Consider the following 7,748-nt stretch of genomic DNA (forward strand, 5'->3'; position numbering starts at 1 on the left):
TACATCATTTAAACCAATATGTAGTCCCAGTCGTCCATGTGGGTGGGTTTCTGACATGCCTGAGCACCTGGCTTTGTGGGTATTATATAGGACCAGTGAGGGGACAACTTTAAAAAGCAGAAAGCTTTTCCATTTCCCTAAAGCATTCTTCACGCTTGGTTTGGACGTTTGTGCCTCCCTCCTATGTGTATTGTTCTGTTTTTTCCAGAATTCTTTGTTTAGTACCTTAATAAATAGTTGCTCTTAGGAGTGGACAGAATTGTGATGGGAATATACACAAGGAGGTCTTTATGATGGAGGGAAAATAGCTGCTTCAGCTGCTTGAGAATTACAAAGCCGTTCTAATGTAGCTTCAATTTTAGCTTTTCGTGCAACGTTACATTTTGGGTCTTAGTTTTCTGCTCTGTGTTTTCCCTCTGTGAGCAGGAGAGAAGTACAGGAGAAGAGAGTGACTGGAACGTTTTTAGGGCAGGTTAAATCTTGCATCAGCATCTTTGCAATTTGACTTCCTGCTCTAGGTAATGCTTGTGTTCAGTTAGCATCTGCAAGCATGTTATTGTTTGGCTTCCTTAATTAATTCATTTTCTTTCCACAGCCGCAGAGCCTTGGCCTGAAAATGCTGCATTGTATCAGCAACTGAAGGGTGGGTACACTGGTTTTCACAATTACTAATTACATTATTTTTAGAGAACATATTAAATATGCATTGTGATAATTAACTGCAAGGAAGCATAGAAACTGTTAAAAGAGCCCGTTGTGGTGTTTGTCTGGTCAGAGGTTTTAGCTACACTTGCATCTGCCAATATAAACCAGCTATTCATGGCCTATAAGGTCCTTGGTTTATTATTGACTCATTATATTGGCTGCTGTAGGCAGTGTAAAATTATGTGGTTGCAGGCACAGTTGGCAGATTTACTGCACCAATAGCTGAGGCAGCAGATTTTTGAAGTCTTGTGGTAAAGTGGGCTCTCAGTAAAAAGGAACTGTTAAAATGTATAGGCTAGGATGGTTCAGGCTCCCTTTAGCAGCTCTTCATATATCATCAGATCACATTATGGCCCCCATTTGGGGCTCAGCAGCCTGCTACAGTTGTCAGAAGACTGCAAAGTAATGAAGACTAATAGGTAGCAGCCTTAGTCTTCTAAGCATGGAATTTTTATTGCAGTGAACTTGTCATCTTTCTTTTGTGTGACAGACCTAGACACAGTGTGCAGTATTAACTGCAAGCTGCTTTTATAGGTTTCTGAATGCTTTTACTTTTTAGCCAGAGGAGTTATGAAGATGCAGTTTTATTTAACTTTGATTAGAAGAAGAGTAATTGGCGTAAAACTCAAGCATTTGGGTTTTAGTTGTGAGCATTTTTTATTGTACGTTGGTGGTAATGTATAATAAATGCAATCGCATTTGCAGGAGAAATATTCCTGGTATATATTTTTTCTATTACTTTTTTTAATATTCATATCACAGGTTTTCTAGTCCAGCTGCATAATAATTGTATATGTGCTTCTTCATTATCCGTAAGAAATATATCAGAATGGCTTATAGTTACAGGTCAGTAGCTAAATGGGCACTGTTTTTTGTAATTTTGTTTTTTGTTTTGTTTTGTTTTTTCTTTCAACAGAGGAACAAATTTTGCTTTCTGATAATGCATCTTCTCTTGCTGTTCAGGTAAAATGTCATCTTTTCTAAACTAAAAATGTTAATTCCATTTCATTTTTTGAATTATTATCTAACTGAAGTAACTGTATTTAGCTAAATGAATAATTTAAGAATTTTTTCTGACAAAATCAGTGACTTATTTCCTGTATGTAATGTGCTTTACATTGTTGTTGAAGTGCCAGAATGTAAAGGACATGGGGATTTTGAGAGTCCTGTATAGAGTGCCACTGCTTGTGCTTGTATTTATCTTGGTCCATGTTTGTACAGTATCCGCTTGTCTGCCTTCTCTGGGAACTCTGCATGGTTCCCATCTTTTGTCATTTGGTAAACATCTTGCCCAATGCTTGCTGGTTATTTAACTATCAAAGCTAATACCGCCCCAAACTCAAGGCATATTTTCATCATGCTGCAGGCATTGAATCTCCGTATGTCTCTGATAGGTTTTCTCAATTTCATCACGTATACAAAACTGAGATTCAGTGTAGTTTTTAGAAACAGTCCATTTAATTGACAAAGTTGCATCTCTCATTGACTTAAAAGCACCTCTGTGGCTGTGAAGTCCATGTAAACTCCATTAACCTGTTAGGTTCAGTAACCCCAAATCTCAAGGGGAAGATTTCCTCATTAGTAGAGAGGGCCTAGCTGTCAGAAGCAGGGGTGACCAGAGTATCTATAAGGTTCCTGTTCTTCAAAGCAACTTTGCTGCTTTGCGTAGTAGGGAGGTTTTTTTTTTGTGTGAGATCTAGCTCAGGGAAGCTAGAGCATGCAGTCTTTGAGTGCTGTCTGAAAAGGTCACATCTCGTTTAGCCAAAGTGGGACAGGGAGAGTGTAACTGACATACTGATAAAAAGGTTAGGATCATTTGATCATGATAATTACTTCCAGGTTCTCTAACTTTTTTCCTTCCAGTCTGGCAATCTAGGAAATACCTCTAAGAGTAAATTCTGTCATGGCCAGAAGATACCTTTATGCTTTTGCGGGAAAGAGGAGTCTTCTTTGATACACCAAATAAATGGGGCAGTGTTAATTTGTTTGGGTGGTGTGTGTGCCTCACAGTAATGCAATTAAGTGGTTTTGTTGCTCACTTGATCTCGGTGTTCTTTTTTACTCCAGCAACTGTATTTTTTGTGGTTCTTATGAATTCTCTTACCATCTAACAATACATATAGGTGTAGCTTGTATTTAAAATAAAAAAAAGAAACAACAACATAAACTCAAAATTTCCTTTTGTAATGCATCATTTTGCTTTATTGTTTCCAGTCCATTGTTATCCTACACATGTCACTTAGATGATAAATTAACTATAATATATTAAAAATGCTTGTTTTTCTTCAATATTCTCTAGCTGGACAGCTGATAGTAGCCATGACTATAAATATGGCTTGGGTAGATATCTGATCTTAAACTTCATAGAACAATTTTGTATTGGGGTATCGTATCTATTTTGAAGAAGCTATGTATCATGGTTGTGACTGTGAAAGAATAGCTACTCTTGGTGTCTTTGATCCATTTTGAAATGATAGTAGGATCTGTAGTTATGTATTACTAGCTTAGTGATCAGAAAACTTTAAATATAGCGGTGTGTTTTGCATAAGGAAATTGCTGAGTTCCTCTGTTTTAGAACTTACTTTTTATTCTGATGGAGCATGTTTATCTTTTCACTGGATATCTTTTTGCTGGTGGTTATTTTTGGGGTGATGGTGGTCTTTTCCTGAGGAAGAAATGGGAATGGGGGATAAGAGGATAACTAGCTGGTACCTGGGACTTGTTTCCCACTATTGCCATTCCTTTTCCCCCTGTTACTGATTTGAGGCACGTGAATATCACCAGAGCAGATATGTAGCTTGTTCATGGTTTATTGAACTTCCATGTAGTGAAAATGCATCAGAATTTTGAGTCCCTCTAATTAAAGGAACACATGGAATCAGACGCTATCAAATCTTTAAGGAACGTGGTTCACAATAAGACTCTAAATGTGCTGCAATTGGTCTTCCTCAAGGTCTCCTTGCGGCACCTCTTCATAATGCTGCTCTGAGATGGCTCTCAGAGGACATATATGCAGATAGCTACATAGAAAATCAAGAATAAAATCCAATGCCACAGTAAGTAATTATTCAGAGTAAAAGTTGCCTATTTTAAAATTGATGACCCTGCAATAGAGATGGCATTTCATGTACCCCTGGTTGACAGAGCAGATCAAGTAGACAGCAGAGTAGGTTACTCAGTGTAGGTGTAGCAGACTGTTGCAAGAATTTTGTTTGAATTAATGAGTAGTAAAGGCTGCGGATTGAACATAGGAAGTTGGCTGAGTCTTGCTGTTTTAATAATGACTGGCCTTATGATTTCTCATTGTGCAATGAAATCTGGACTCCTGACTATAGCTACATGTCAGATAAGAAAGGACAGAACAGAGTCTTCTGAGAATTGTGAAGTAACTGTGGTGATGCCTTCAATAGTTAAAAACTAACCAACCAAAAAATCCCTCTCATCTTGTGGAATCAGTCTGCTCATTCTGCTAGCATTTTATTGTGGTTGGTTGTTTTTTAATTCCTCTTTCTGCCCTTTGTTGCTTTTGGAAACAGACTAAATTAACAATTGCTTTGTCTTTTCCTGGGTTCAGAGTCTTTATATTTGCTGGAAAGGCAACATAACTTCAAATGAGCTAGGTGTGATTTCTGGTACACCTAAGTGTTTGCATGCCTTGTTTGTTAACTTGAGATTGTGTATTATACACCTCTGTTGAAAGTGAAGCACATTTGCTTTTGGCCTGCAAAATCTTGATATTGGATGAAGTTTTATTGTCACTGCAAATGAATTAAAATCAAGGGAAATACTAATCAGTAAAGATTATCCAGCTACAGGAAAGAGAACATTGTATGAATGAACATTATAAGAGAACATTGTAATGCTCTGTTCTTGTAAGATGTTCAGCCCTTTTTCTGTTAAAGTTAGTGAAAGCACACACACCTCCTAAGTAACATGACTTATGGTTAAAACCATTCTTTGCTTATTTATTATACAGCTTCCATTATACAGTATTATGGCTTATCCATCTTACATAGAATAAAAAAACCACCAAAACCCAGAAGCGAATACACAACGATATTTCAATAATAAAACAACTTCATAGTTTTGAGGAGGGAAAACTGGAGTTTTAAATGGATTAAAACTAAGTTACCATAGGAGAGAGTCTTTCAGTCTGAAGCAGGCCTCCTCTCCCCACTGATGCCCGGTGCAGGTAAAGCCTCTTTGTTCAGCGCCTGGGTGGAAGTAGTGTGGCTGAGTAGAAGGGAGGGAGTTAATACAGCTGCGCTGTGCCAGGCCTCTTGCCTCAAATGGCATCATGGAGCATCTCTGTGCCCTGTTCCAACTTGTCGGGAGGAGGAATGTGGTTGTTGAGACTGAGTCTGTTGTTATAGGTTCTTCTGAAATCTTTATGCAGATAGTCTCAGAGTCTTGCTTAAAAGGCTGACTAAAATGTTCAGGGTTGTGGAAATCCACACAGCTATCCTGAGGTTATAGAGCCTGCAGCTCATTATGTTAAGATATGTATTAATTGCTTGTGCAGTTGATGTCCTTGTAAATGGTCTTAATATATTCCAGGAAAGTGCATTTAGAATTGTCTGTTGTTAGTCCTGAATGACAGAAGGATGTTTGGGCAATTTAAAATTGTGTTACACAGACCAACTGCTTATTTACTTCAACAAGTAATCAAATAAATGTGTAAATCACACATGATTAATTGCCCTTGACAGATTTGTGATTTTTTTGTGTGTGTCTGTATGAATTGTGGTTTGTTTTTTTTCTAGGTAAAACATTAGCAGAAATTTGAACTTGTTGCTGAGGCATGATCAAAGGCTTAGTACTGAAATGAAAATCTGACAATCTCCTTTTTTTGAAAGGAATAAAAGCTGGAATTCTTCATGATGAGAAATGCAGTATCAACATAATCAATCTAGCAGCACTGTGTTGTAGCTGAAAAGAGGCTTAAATCCCAATCCATGCAGGTGCTGTTTGTGAGTGAAACATCTTTCATATAGTTCTAAGATGAAATTATCCCTGAATGAATAGCATCTTCATTTATCTTCAAAACCTCTGTGCTACCAGTGAATCTACTGTATTCTAGAACAAGAATTACATTATACCATTAGAGCAGTGTAGTGCTGCAGTGTAAAATAGATTGTTTTGGAGAATGAACGTGGCTTTGCTATAAATTACGTTCACAGGTACAAAGGAATTTGTAATTTTGTTGAAAATAGTCACAAATACAATTAAGCTCTTAATTTATGTTAAACTACAATGTGGCCATTACCATAACTGGATTAGGAATTTAATCTGTCACTCAAAGAACGATACTGAACAGTTTTCATTTATAACCTTAGACACACTATTTCAGTTACAGGGTCTGCAGCTGTTTGATATGAAAACTGAATTATTCTGTAGATTTGTTCATGGTTTTTAATTTTAAAATGTGTTCCTGCAGTAAAGTAGAGAATAACTCTGGTTGTCATCACGTATTGTCCTTTGCGTGTTCATGAAATAATGTAAAAATGAAAACAGAAAACACCTTTCAGTCTTTCTTCATAATGGTATTGTGTGAGTGCTTTTAGGAGTGCTGCTGAATAAGAGATGGCTTGGAATGGCTTGTTCTTTATTAAAAACTAATAATGAATATAGCTTCTTCAAATGAAGCCTGGAGTTTGACACCTGAAAATAGTGTTCCTCATGTGGGGGATGTAAGTTGTGAACTATTTGGGTCTTGGCATAAGTAAATTCATTCTTGCCTCTGCTCTCAGAAACTGCAGTCTGGATATTATTTACATCAAGTTGTAACTCATTTTTAATGAGTATATGCGTTTACTCATATGTATTATTATGAGAGGGAACTGGAGGGGAAGAGGAGAGCATTGTGATGGAGCTCTGACAGGGCGATTCACTGCGTGTTACGTCTCTTACTGAGGGTGTCTGAACAGCTCTTCCTTAGAGGCAAAGAGGAAGGGAGGACAAGAGTAAAAATGGCACCTGAAACAATTAATTGTAGGAATAAATACAAAACTCTTCCCTCTCTTCTCTTATTCCTTCCCATTGTATTTCTTGCACGGTCGTTTTCCATCCTTGTCATCATAGGAAGACACAATGGCATCCCTTTCTTGCATTGTTTTGAGGGCGGCAGCAGCAGTGGAGATGAGAACGTCAGTTGCGTGAGAAGAGGAGGAAGGGGAGGGTGGGGTGAATTGTCCTGTGGCTGGCTGTGGTTTCTGGAATCTGGGCTTTTGAACTGTGCTAAAGCAGCACAAAGGTGATTGCTCTGATTATTTTTTTAGATAATTGTGATCCAACGTACTACCTACCTTTTTAACTGGCTTTTTAACTGGCAGGCTATAAGAAAACGCAACAAGCCTTAAGTTGATTGTGTCCTTTAAGCAATGCTGTTGTTGTAAATACACTTTGTAATTCTGGCAGGAGGTGTCACCTGCCATGACTGAAATGAATGATAGGCATAAGATTGTTGATGAATTTTGTAACAAGTGTTACCTCAAAGCTTCCTATCAGACCTTTTCACATAGCTGCTGATACTTTTTTCTTTAGCAGCAAAAATATGAACTGGCTTGTTCCGTGCTGATTTTGAAAGCAGAGTGGCTCACGCTACTCTCTGGGAAGAAAAGTCGGTGCAATGCAAACTGTAGTCATGTGTGGATCAGCGTGTGGTATGGAAGGAGAGGCATCAAAAAGCTTCTCCATGCTTTTTCTTCAATTTGTTGTCCTCATTCCCACACTCTTCCCTAGTCTATAACAGTAAATGTTGGAACATCAGGGAAGGACAGAGATAATTCATCTGGTGGCACCTTTTTTCCTCCCTCTCCTCTGTTTATCCTCATGCACCTGCAGCAACTTTCCACGTCCCTGACTACAGCAAAGTCTCCCATTAAAAAGAAGGTGCACAGAGGCAGTAGTAACTTTGTAGACTTGGTGCTTACAGTCTGGAATAAGAGAGGTAACATAGCTAAAAACACATTGTTCAGTTCATTTCTCCCTTCCCAAGTGCCACAGGAGTAGATGATACTACAGGTAGCGAGGCAGGAAGAGCG

At 38.1% G+C, this 7,748-nt stretch overlaps 1 protein-coding gene across 1 annotated transcript in view; it reads left to right on the forward strand.

Annotated features, from left to right (window-relative positions):
• The first annotated feature begins 598 nt into the window (after window positions 1-598).
• MTX2 (metaxin 2) overlaps window positions 599-7,748 on the forward strand; it is a 21,694-nt gene continuing 14,544 nt past the window's right edge. The window contains exons 1-2 of the mRNA XM_010139263.1: window positions 599-643; window positions 1,622-1,668. The gene's annotated coding sequence lies outside the window, so the exon portion shown is untranslated. The remainder of the gene's footprint in view (window positions 644-1,621; window positions 1,669-7,748) is intronic.

Source organism: Buceros rhinoceros, unplaced genomic scaffold, assembly GCF_000710305.1.
Source record: "Buceros rhinoceros silvestris isolate BGI_N320 unplaced genomic scaffold, ASM71030v1 scaffold6057, whole genome shotgun sequence".
Lineage (NCBI taxonomy): Eukaryota > Metazoa > Chordata > Aves > Bucerotiformes > Bucerotidae > Buceros > Buceros rhinoceros.